The sequence below is a fragment of the Zophobas morio genome, unplaced genomic scaffold (genome assembly GCF_036711695.1).
Source record: "Zophobas morio isolate AGI-343-1 ecotype UQ-CSIRO unplaced genomic scaffold, CSIRO_AGI_Zmor_V1 ptg000007l, whole genome shotgun sequence".
Lineage (NCBI taxonomy): Eukaryota > Metazoa > Arthropoda > Insecta > Coleoptera > Tenebrionidae > Zophobas > Zophobas morio.
Genome location: NW_026972112.1, coordinates 8,668,070 through 8,680,526, shown reverse-complemented (window position 1 = coordinate 8,680,526; position 12,457 = coordinate 8,668,070). Strand labels below are relative to the sequence as shown.

The following is a 12,457-nucleotide window of genomic DNA, read 5'->3' as shown; positions in this document are numbered from 1 at the left end:
TTTTGAGACCGGGTACTCGATCTATTTAGGCTGGAGAGATAAATGTAGAAGGTGTGTTTTCTAGTTAAAAATAGCCTTTTTTCAAATTCAAAGAGTCGTAAGTCCACAACGGTGCAAGAATTCGCATTTCGGTTTAAAGCAGTCGATTCCTTGTAACTTTCTAGTTCTACAAGCAAATTTTCAGGCCGGATCCTCGATCTGTTTAGGACGAGGAGACGAACATAGAGAAAGGTGTAATATTGAAAAAAAACAGCTATTTTTCCAATTTAACTAGATATAACTCCATAACGCCCCAAAAATTCTCATTGTAGTTTGAAGCATTCGCTTTCTTGAAGCATCCTAGTTCTACGAGCAAATTTTCATACCGGATACTCAATTCGTTTAGGTTAAGAAGAGGAACAGAAAAAAGTGTAATTTTGGAGACCAAGAAAATAGTTTTTTTTCAGCATAACACCATCACGGCCCAATAATTCTCATTACGATTTGAAGCATTCCATTTTTTGAAGCTTCCTAATTCTGCGAGCAAATTTTCAGACCTGGTACTCGATTCGTTTAGGTTAAAGATACAAATGTAGAGGAATTTTTAATTACAAACAGTCTTTTTTCAAATTTAATGAGATTTAACTCAAAAACATGCGATCCCTTGAAACTTCCTAGTTCTATAAACAAATTTTCAGAGCGAATACTCGATCCTGTTAGTTTGGAATGACGAATATATAGTAATATAGCACCAGAATTTGCACTGTGGTTTGAAGCATTCGATTCCTTGAAACTCAGTTCTACGAGAAAATTTAAACTTTCGAGATCTAATTAAAATAAACTAGAGAAAGCATATATCTTTGAAACGTTGAAAATCTAACAAGTATGAGTTCTTTAGTTATTTTAATTTGAATGCACACGAAAAATTTGTTCACAGTGCAATGTTAAAAAATATTATCTTTATTGCCTCGTTCCTAATTGAACCACTGCTGAAAACCTTTTATTTATTATAATATAATACAATAATAACACGATAGTAATCTTTATTAGCTCGTTTCGTTAACACAAAACGGTTTTGAGTCTCGTCAAATATACATAACAATTTTAAACAATAACAAATGATAAGACAATTCAATTTTAAATAAATAAATAAATAAACAAACAATACATAGTTATAGATTTTTTCTAACTCTGTCGCATTCATTTCAATGAAATTTTTAAGTCAGTTGAGTCCAATACTAGTGGATATTTTCTTGGAGACACTGCGACCAATTTATCAAAAATTAATTACAAAATGAACTTTCATACATTAGCATCGAGGTGAAGAAACTCATTGCTTGAAATATTGTTTAAACGATCTAAAATTATTCATATTGTTGATTAAACGAATTGGCGCGTTAGCCAACATATCGTCGACAGTTAGAAAAATATCCTGTTGAGTAGGATAATTTATAGATAGACTGGTTATAAATTGCGTTTACACAAGTTTTCTGTGTTATCGAATCGGCTGGATTACCACGAGTTCTTAATTATGGAAATAAAGTAATTACAAAGTGCTCCAACTAATTAAATGAGATGGCAGTTTTTCATTATTGATTTACTCGAATTTATCATCCAATTAATCCGTTCGACCAGTTTGTTAGCAAACCGACTTTGTTATTAGGTTTGCTTTCTGCGAGTGCAACAACAAATAATAATAAAGCTGTGTAATTAGCCAGAAGATGATAATAATTGTTATAATTGTAATTATTACCTGACACTTGGATATATGTATGTGAGTGTAATCTTTATTCATAACCGGTGTGGTAATTAAAATTATAATGACGGAACGTAAGCATTTGTAAAGAATTTTCACTTATACAAAGAGTTTCACAATTATGATGAGCATCATTGTTGTTTATCTCGCCTAAGGCAATTAAAGAAGTTTTAACGTAATTTATGCAACAATTAAATTTATATTAGGATGATTTACTTCGGTGTGTTTGTTCCAAAAAATTAAAGCACTTATTACGGTTGTAAATTTGTTTTGGCTAATCAGATTGATGTTAAGACTAGAAAACCTCAGCAATTAGGAGATAAAATTTCAAGACGGCTTGGTTTTACTTTTTAATTATTTCAGGTAAACGGTAACGGAGTCACCGTAAAATTAAGTCCTCTGTGTGGGTACATATAAGTATTTCACGTAACTGGAATGTCATTACTGTGCCATATTTTATTATTTATTAAACTCACGCTTCATTTCATTTAAATAAATTGACCAATTTCGCCTGAATGGGTAATTAAGAGTCCCAGTTTTAATTTGATTCCACATGAAGTGATGTCATCCACCTTGATCTGCTTTAAATGCAGGAGAGTGGAAAAGATGCATCAATTCTTAATGAGATATGAGATTTGAGCAATCTCATGCACCTTCTTTCATGTGAAGGTAATTACGAATTACGACTTACGGTGATTAACATATATACTGGGTGAACTGGTAGGGTACAGTTTTGAAAATAACTCGTACCTATTTTTTTATTACGAATATAAGAAAGTTTTAGTATTATCTAATACATATTTGTTATTTTGTAAAAAATAGGTCTCTATCAGCTCTAACGATAAACAAACAAACAAAATAATGGAACAACAATTACTATATTGGGAAAGTAAGTTAAGTAGGTTTGATAAGGTTTGATAACCTTTTGTAATTTGCAACGTCAAGGTCAAATAAATTGTAAGCACTTTCCGACCTTACCGACTTTCGCAAATCATGCATAAGCATTTGAAATTGGCGGGAAGCCACATTCATTTCAAATATTTTATACATGGAAATGAAACCAACAGTAAAATTGAAACTCGCATATTTTTTTTATAAGTTGGTGAAGGTTTTTAGGTTTCGTGACAACTTTAAAGTCTGTTCTAGTTAAATTTGTTTTTAGTTTATCGTTCAGTACCTAGTCAAAATGGGTTAAAATTAAAATTATCTACATTTTAGTCTACATTTGACCCATAGATATAACATTTTAACTTATCTATTGGCAATTTTAACTACGTAAAAACAAAAGCTGAGTAGTTTTGGTTAAATTTATTGTTTATTAAATAAGACAAGAATTATTTAATTAACATTTAATGAATCATCGATGAACTTACTTCAGATTTGTCCAGTTGTATATTTCGGAATAAAATTTATACGATAGGCAACCAATAAAACATTAATTGTAAGAAATGCAAGAAACTCAAAATACGATAAAGATGCTATTATAAAATTTGACACTGCAATTCAGTGAACTTTCATAACTATTTCAAATTTTATTAAGAATGTGTAACTTGGCTTCAACTGTTCATTCATACAATGAATTATTAAAAAAATAAGTAATAAATTTTTGTAATTTTTGTAAAGCAAAAATTTATTTTATGCAGATCAGTTGATAATTTGTAACGTAGGAATTACAGGCAGTGAAATATTTTTCTCGAATATGTGGCAGGCTTCGGAATTTTATGTGGTGACAGCTTTCTCTTAATTCAAGCAATTTGTTTTATGTAAAATAGACGCAAAAGTTCTTACTCTACCTATTTGTCACCGCATTCCATAATAACAAAAATAATTCATTTTAGGAAGCTAAAGAAACCAGACATCAAGTTGTATCCTTTAAATTAGATTACAAATTATATTTTTCGTTTAGATTTATTTAAAATACCTTTCAATTGTCTTAAAAACAAAACTCGTTTGTCACCACCTTCTATACTCATTTTCGGGTAGTTTGAGATAAATCTAATGATGTCAATTCTTGTTTACTTGGTCCTGAAGAAGTCATCACTCAATCAATTTTGTGGCCACTTTTACGTTTTTTGGACGTTTCATGACTCCTGGGGTAGGAAAAAATAGGTCTTCCGTTCCACCTGTTTGTATCCATTTTTATTAAGCCTATAATCTCCGAAAATACTGGACCGATTATTGTCATTTTTTATGTATTTTAGGAATATCCTATAGATGATAAAACGCTAACCAAAATTTGTCTAATCATCCCTACTAACAATGTGATGATGTCATCTCAAAATGTTGCATATTAAACGTGCTTTAAATTTTATAAAATACAGACTACCAAACTTCTGGTTTATGAATCTACCTTGAGGTTTTCCCAAGGCGTTTACCAATACAATTTAGCACAATCAAATTTTACAATTTTTCAAAGAAACGGAATTTGGTGGACTATACTTCAACATTTTAGGTAAATAATTTTTAAATTTTTATGAGAATGAAATTGTGAAGACAATTTTTCGTAAATAAAATAAGAGAAATTATTCTAGCATTTCCAAGGCCATGAAGGTTTTCAGAATTAATTCACAGAACTAGTTGTCAAAAATGGACCTCTTCTTAGTCTTCAAGGCCTTGACAGTACTAAGGTACGAGTTTTCAAAATTAAAATTTCGAAAATTTTACGTTGCGAACATTCAAAATTTCAAAGGTTACCACGAAACAAAAGACCTGAAAACGCACTACTTTTATAGCCTCGAAATTTGGATTTTCTAAAAGTTTTTAGAGCTATTTAAAGCCTTAACTACAGCAGAAGCTTATGTCTCCAAAATAAGTAATTTTAGTGTTGTCAAGGCTTCGAAGACCTCCATAACCAAATGTTGACGACATTCTTGTCAAATACCAGTCAATTTTTAGTCTTCAGAGCCTTGACTACTCCATGATATTTCTAATGTTGTCAACATTTTTACGAGTTTCTTAAAATTAAATCGAAATATTTCTTTTCACGCAAATTTCAAAGATTCAAAGCTAACAACTGGAAGACGTTATAGAATTCCTTTCAATATTTCTAAAACCTTCAAACTGCAAATTCAAAGTGCCCATTGACCACGTTTTCTTTTTGATCACTCGTTTCATTGGGCGAAAATTGGATTTTATATTATTAAACAGTGGAATTTAGACCAAATAAAAAGCTAAGACTAACCCCACCCACCTCCACTTTTGAATTTCATTGGTTTATTTTATTTACTGTTGGATGAAAATTTAATTCTACTTTGGCAAGTGGACAAATTTAATTAAAAAAACCATTTCCAGGATTTTTTCTATGTTTAAGCTTTTTCGCCAAAAGATATCTTGGGCTCTTTCAAACCATTTCAAATACAAAAACACAAAGGTTCTTTAAGTTCTGGCGAAAAAGACACAAGTGCTCCCAAGATTCTTTCACATTCTTAAAAAAAGACACCAGACCTCCCTATGATTCTTTCAAACTATTTCAAAAGTTAAATCATCCACCCTCTTGACTCAAGACGAATAAAAAAATCAAAACAATTGCAACAGGGCGGGTGGGCGGGGCTTATATTATGCCTTTATTCTTAATATACGTAGTTATCCGGTTTAAATTTTTGTTGTGAAAAAATGACTACGTATGTTAAGAAAATAAAGACAAAATATAAGCCCCACCCGCCCGCCCTGTCGCAATTGTGATGATTTTTTTTATTCGTCGTGAGTCAAGAGGGCGGAGCTTAATTGCAAAATCCTTAGTTCTCTACAAGAAACTACTATGTAAGACATGTTTTTGAACATCGTGTTTTTCAAAAAGTACTATGTGTATTAAAAATTAAAGCCAGATAGAGACCGAGGCTTTGGATTTCTTTTTTATTTAATACATATAATTTGCACAACACGATTACTAAATAGCACATATCACATAGCAATTTCCCGTAGGAAACAAGGATTTTGCAAATAAGCTCCGCCTCACGACTTACGACGGGTAAAAAAAATCATCACGATTGAGACAGGGCGGGTGGGCGGGGCTTATATTATGCCTTCTTTTCTTAATATACGTAGTCATCTGTTTTAAATTTTTGTTGTGAAAAGATGACTACATATATCAAGAAGAAAAACAGGCAAAATATAAGCCCCACCCACCCGCCCTGTCGCAATTGTGGTGATTTTTTTTATTCGTCGTGAGTCAAGAGGGTGGAGCTTAATTGCAAAATCCTTAGTTCTCTACAAGAAATTACTGTGTAAGACATGGTTTTGAACATCGTGTTGTTCAAAAAGTACTATATGTGTAAAGCCAATTTCTCTTTTGATCACTCATTTTATTGGGCGAAAAGTGGATTTTATGTTGAAAAACAATGGAACGTAGAAAAAAAAGTAAAACTAACCCCCCCACTTCCGCTTTTGAATTTCATTGGTTTATTTTATTTACCGTGAGACAAAAATTGAATTCTTATTTAGCAAGTGCTCAATCCATTAAAAAAAAACTTCAAAATTTTTCTTATTACGAAAACAAAGAGAAAATTGAGATTTTTAAAAAGTCACCTCTCAAAAAAATTTGGGATATAGACCTCGACGAGCTGATTAAAAAAATATTAAGTTTCGAGTTCTTCTTCTTTATTTTCATAGCAAAAAAAAATGTTTGATTCTCATAAAGATTTAAAAATTATTTACTTAAAATGATGAAAATGAAGTCTTCTACTGCAAAGTTTTTAAGTAAGTTAAATCGTCATACTGAAAAAATGTATGACAATTTCAAATAAATAAATAAGTATTATTTCGTGGACACTCCATTATATAACTTCCTTGATAAAGTAACATTTTTTGTAATTTTTCTATAAATATCAAAAACGAACTAATATCTATTTACATAAATATTCATCGATAAAAAATTTTCACAATCTCAATTAGACCAATATAGTGTAGTGTAAAATTTATGTACAGTTCATTACCAGCCTCTGAATTAACAAAAGGTCACGTTGTGACAAGTGACACTTTTGATGAAACAGCCTGTATGTTCCAAATTGTCTTTATCTGCTACATCATCACTAGGTAGAGACAGACTTAGTAAACCTTGCCAATTTTAAATGCGAAATTCTCATCGATATATCAATTTGCTTAAAATGGAGAAATCTTCATGAGCAATAGGAAACAACTGTTGCCATCGTGTGGGTAAATTGATGCAATATTTTTTCCGTTAAAAAATTTTAAATTTCTGGAAAAAACGGACATGTAATTTCACAGCGAGTATTAATGCATCGAAATTTGCAAGTAAAATTTTCAGTAACTAATAACGCGGTTATTATCTGACATTTCTGATGGATTTATAAGTTCTATTATTTTCGCAATATTGCCAAAGCGGATACACTAAAGTTATAGTTATCACCAATAATTGTCAGCTTGACAAATTAACAAAAAATGCGTTATTTTTAGTTGCAACAAAGAAACAAAGACTACACCTGAAATTTACAAAAAACTTGACAAATTCAAACTTCTTATATCTTAATGCGTCTGAAACAAATTTAAAATATAGGGACAGGTCTGATTATTTCGACAGAAAAACGAAATACCTAGATCCTTATCTAATTAAAATATGAAAATGACTACCTCTCCACCTTGTATATATCACCAGGATCTTCACAGCTATAAATTTGCTAACCGCTTTGAGCGACATCTTACTCATAGCTCTTAAAAATGTCACCACATACTTCATCGCAGACCTTGACACACAGATTTCTCCAAATGCGTCCAAATCGAGTCAAACATGGTCAATAATCCCCATAACTTTCTACGTTAAAAATAAAAATTTTTCACATTTCACATTCCACGTTGATTTATGGCGTCCATCCATCACCGGCACCTACCTACATCCGAAAAAAACCTACAACCCATCATCGTCCATCGAACTTTCTAATCACCATCAGCTGGGCGAAAGGATCATCCGATAAATCATCCGTCCATCTCGAGCCTTTTAGCTCGCATTTATAGAGCAAAACTATCGCGTATTAAGCAGTAAAGCGGCTGCTGGTTTATGGGTCTGGTCTGTATGATGGATGCGAGGCTGCCTAGCAGGAATTTCACACACAGAAACTACTCGCGTGTTTATATGTGTTCATGTGATGCATTTAACGCGTTGACAGCAACACTAACAGAAATAAACATTCGTACAAGCGGAGTTAATGCATCGTCGCTTTTCCACTCCGCCAGTAAATATTGATGGAAACACGTGTTAAAGCCACTAATATTTAGATGACTTCTGTTAACGCCGGTCTTACATTAGGGTTTTCGGGCGGCAAAAGTCTGATCTATCGCGAAATGGAGCGCTGCTGAAAGGGAATCGCTGCGAGGTATGAATTTGATGTGTGTTTATGGGATGGAAGTCGGCCGTTTCCGGTGAACGAAGAGCTGGATTTCTGGAATTGTTTGTTAATGACAAATCGTGAATTAGTAATATATCTACGACTCTACATATTTTATAACGTTTCCGAGTGAGTCAGTGTTTGTTCTAAAAGTGTCTTATTTAAAACAGACAGCGACCCACCTGAGAATCCACTCAGTGCCCGTGGTAGACTAAAACAATTGTTAAAACTGTTAAGGCTATTTTTATCAAGGCCAGTCTAACCACGAGCATTTTCTCTTTTTTCACTTTTAAACATTCTTAAAATATTGTACCTAAATTTTTGAAAAGTATAATATAGATTTTCATGAATACTACTGAATATTTATCCTAGAATTATCAAAATAAATGTATACAAGTTTTATAAATAAATAGACAACTAAATAAGCTACTTGCATTTAAAAATCAAATATTAGCACTTCTTTATAAAACATGATTTTTCTGAATTCTTGTAGTTTTTATTTTACGAGTATCCTGTTTATAAATTAAGCTTATATGTAGATTCATTACAACAAAAAATTCTTCTGACTAATAGCTTTTTTAAATACATGTCTAAAAAATTTACCGCTTTTTATTTTTGAAGATACGACTCTGAATTTTATATCCAGTTTTTACCTCCTATTGCAAGAGAAAAGTAAAAATAGTTCAACAATTTCTGCAGAGAGATTTATGGCGCAAACAATTGTTTTCTATATTTTTTACTTCCTAATTGCGATAAAAATCGAAGCGGATTCATAAACCACAAATACCTACAGGAATTATGTTATTCCAAAATCAGTGTCAGTTTTAATGATTTATTCTAGTATGGAATAATTTAAGGTTATCTTTGATTTCATTTTCATTGAGAGTTTCTTTCAGATTCTAAACTCAAATTGACAACCCGTGACAAGAATCTTAGAATAATTAAAATATATAATCAGCTTTTTTTGAACTGATATCAACAGGTTATGGATTTTTTATTTTGGAATAAGTTATATGATATTTTATAAAATTTAAACAGTATTTACTGCGCAAAATTTTGGGGTGATGTCATTAAACTGTTGCTGAGGATGATTTATTTGGCAACAATCGTCCGGTAGTTTCGGAGATTATCTATCTAAATCAAATCAACACAGATGACATTCGGAACTGAAGACCTACTTTTTCGTAATCTCGGGGTCATGAAGCCTCAAGAAAACATGAAAGTACCCTTTCGACAGATGGACCTTAATACAATATCTACTTTCTTAGCTTACGCTCAGGAAGTAAAAATTATTTTTTTTTTTAGAATCAAAAGTCAGAATTGTTTATTTTATTTAAATTTAGTCTTTTTTGCCAAAAGAGATGCATTTCCTTTAAAAATCTATATTTGTTGTAAAGTTTGAAGGAATCACCTTGTAGTTTACCAACATATTTTAATCACTCAACAACAAGTTATCTACAACAGTAATCATTAAAACAACTTGTATTTTTTATTAAAAAAAATTTAAGCTCCTGGAATAATAATAAAGCAGCTTTAAAAATCAAGATTTCTAGATTTAAAAATTAAAGCTTCGAAATGTTTAAATTGAACTTTCAAATTAATTGAGGATTCGACGTTTAAGCTCCTCTTTGAAACTAATCTCAAGATCTGAAAGCTTCCATAATGGCGTTAGAGCTTCAAAATTTTGAGTTTCTAAAAGAATATTCGCGCAGCTTTCGACGTTTAAAAAAATAAAAAAATCACACATATCAAAGCATATTTTTAAATTAAAATCGAGATTTGAAAGCTTCTGCAGTGACGTTAAAGTTTCAAAATTTTAAGCTTCTGGAACAATAATAAAGCACCTTAAAAACAAAAATTTCTAGATTTAATAATGAAAGCTTCGAATTGTTTCAGTCGAATTTTTAAATTAATTGAATATTCGACGTTTAAAGCTCTTTTTTGAAACTAATCCCGAGATTTGAAAGCTTCTATAATGGCGCTAAAGCTTCAAAATTTTAAGCTTCTAGAAGAATATTCGACCAGTTTTAAAAATCAAGGTTTCTACGATTGAAAATGAAAAAAATATCGAACATTCACATAATCAAAGCTACTACATTTAAAGCTTATTTTTAAACAAAAATCGACATTTGAAATCTTCTGGAACAATAATAAAGAACATTTAAAAATATTTTTTTTTTTAGATTTAATAATCAAAGCTTCGAATTGTTTTAATCCAATTTTTAAATTAATTGAAGATTCGAAGTTTAAAGCTCCTTTTTGAAACTAATCCCGAGGTTTGAAAGCTTCTATAATGACATTAAAGCTTCAAAATTTTAAGCTTCTAGAAGAATATTAGCGCAATTTTAAAAATTAAGGTTTCTACGCTTAAAAATAGAAAAAATTGAACCTTTAAATAAATCGAAGATTCGACATTTAAAAATCAAAGCTGCCAGATATTAGCTTCTACAGTGACTTTAAATTTTCGAAATTTTAAGCTTCTGGGAGAATAATAAAGCAGATTTAAAAATCAAGATTTCTAGATTTAAAAATGAAAGCTTCGAGTTGTTTAAATCGAACTTTCAAATTAATTGAAGATTTGACATTTAAAACTGATTTTTGAATCTAACCACAAGGTTTGAAAGCTTCTGTATTGGCGTTAAAGCTTCAAAACTTTAAGCTTCTAGAAGAATATTCGCGTTGCTTTAAAAATCAAGGTTTCTACGTTTAACATGGAAATAAACTCGAGCTTTGCAATTAATTGAACATTCAAATTTTAAGCTTCTGAAACAAAATAAAGTAGCTTTAAAAATCAAAATTTCTAGTTTTAAAATGAAAGCGTCGAATTGTTTAAATCGAACTTTCGAACTAATTGAAGATTCTACGTGTAAAGCTCCTTTTTGAAACTAATCCCCAGATTCGAACGCTTCTACAATGGCGTTAAAGCTTCAAAATTTTAAGCTTCTAAAAGAATATTCGCGCAGCTTTGAAAATCAAGGTTTCTGCGTTTAAAAAGGAAAAAATCGAATTTTAAAATTAGTCGACGATTGAACGTTTAAAAATCAAAACTGCCACATATTAAAGGTTTTTTTTAATTAAAATCGAGATTTGAAAGCTTCTACAGTAACGTTAATGTTTCGAAATTTTAAGCTTCGAATTGTTCCAATCGAACTTTCAAATTAATTGAAGATTCGACGTTTCAAGTTCCTTTTTGAAACTAATCCCGAGATTTAAAAGCTTCAATAATGGCGTTAAAGCTTCAAAATTGTAAGCTTTTAGAAGAATAATCGCGCAGCTTTAAAGATCAAGGTTTCTACGCTTAAAAATGAAAAATAAAAGAACTTTTAAATAAATCGAAGATTCGACGTTTAAAAATCAAAGCTTATTTTTAAATTAAAATTGAGATTTTATCGAGTTTCGAAATTTTAAGCTTCTGGGAGAATAATAAAGCAGCTTTAAAAATCAAGATTTCTAGATTTAAAAATGAATGCTTCGAATTGTTTAAATCTATTTGACATTTAAAGCTGCTTTTTGAAACTAATCCCAAGATTTGAAAGCTTCTGTATTGGCGTTAAAGCTTCAAAACTTTAAGCTTCTAGAAGAATATTCGCGTTGCTTTAAAAATCAATGTTCTACGTTTGAAAATGAAAAAAAAGAACTTTGAAATTAATTGAAGATTCAAATTTTAAGCTTCTGAAACAATAATAAAGCAACTTAAAAATCAAGATTTCTAGTTTTAAAAATGAAAGCTCCGAACTGTTAAAAATCGAACTTTCAAATTAATTGAAGATTCGACGTTTAGAGCTCCTTGAAACTAATTTCGAGATTTGAAAGCTTCTATAATGGTATTAAAGCTTCAAAATTTTAATCTTCTAAAAGAATATTCGCGCAGCTTTGAAGATCAGGGTTTCTACGTTTAAAAAGGAAAAAAAAATCTAATTTTGAAAAATCAGAACTGCCACTTATTAAAGCTTATTTTAGATTTGAAGGCTTCTATAATGGCGTTAAAGTTACGAAATTCTAAGTTTTTAGGATAATAACAACCCAACTTTAAAAATTTCTGCGTTTAAAAATTAAAACTTCCAATAATAATTAAAACCTTCTAATTACTTAATGTTGCCAATTCGGGATTTAGCAACATGTAAATAAACTCGAGCTTAGAGCTTTAAGCAAGAATCGTTAAAATTGACACTGAAATTGTAGAATTTCAAAGATTTTATTGAAAATTTTCGATTTTTACATCGCAGCTCCGACCTTAATATCGAAAATTCAAAATTGTAAAGTTTCCGGTATAACGTTGAAAATTTGAAATTTTGAAATCCCGACAAGATCATTTAAAAGGAAAAAGCTTGTTAATCCATTTTTTTTTTTTTGGAATCATGTCAAAATTGTTTATTTTATTTAA

At 30.5% G+C, this 12,457-nt stretch overlaps 1 protein-coding gene across 1 annotated transcript in view; it reads left to right on the top strand.

The window, feature by feature from the left end:
- The window catches only part of LOC135124428 (insulin gene enhancer protein ISL-1), an 85,170-nt gene that overhangs the window by 37,125 nt on the left and 35,588 nt on the right, over nt 1–12,457 (top strand).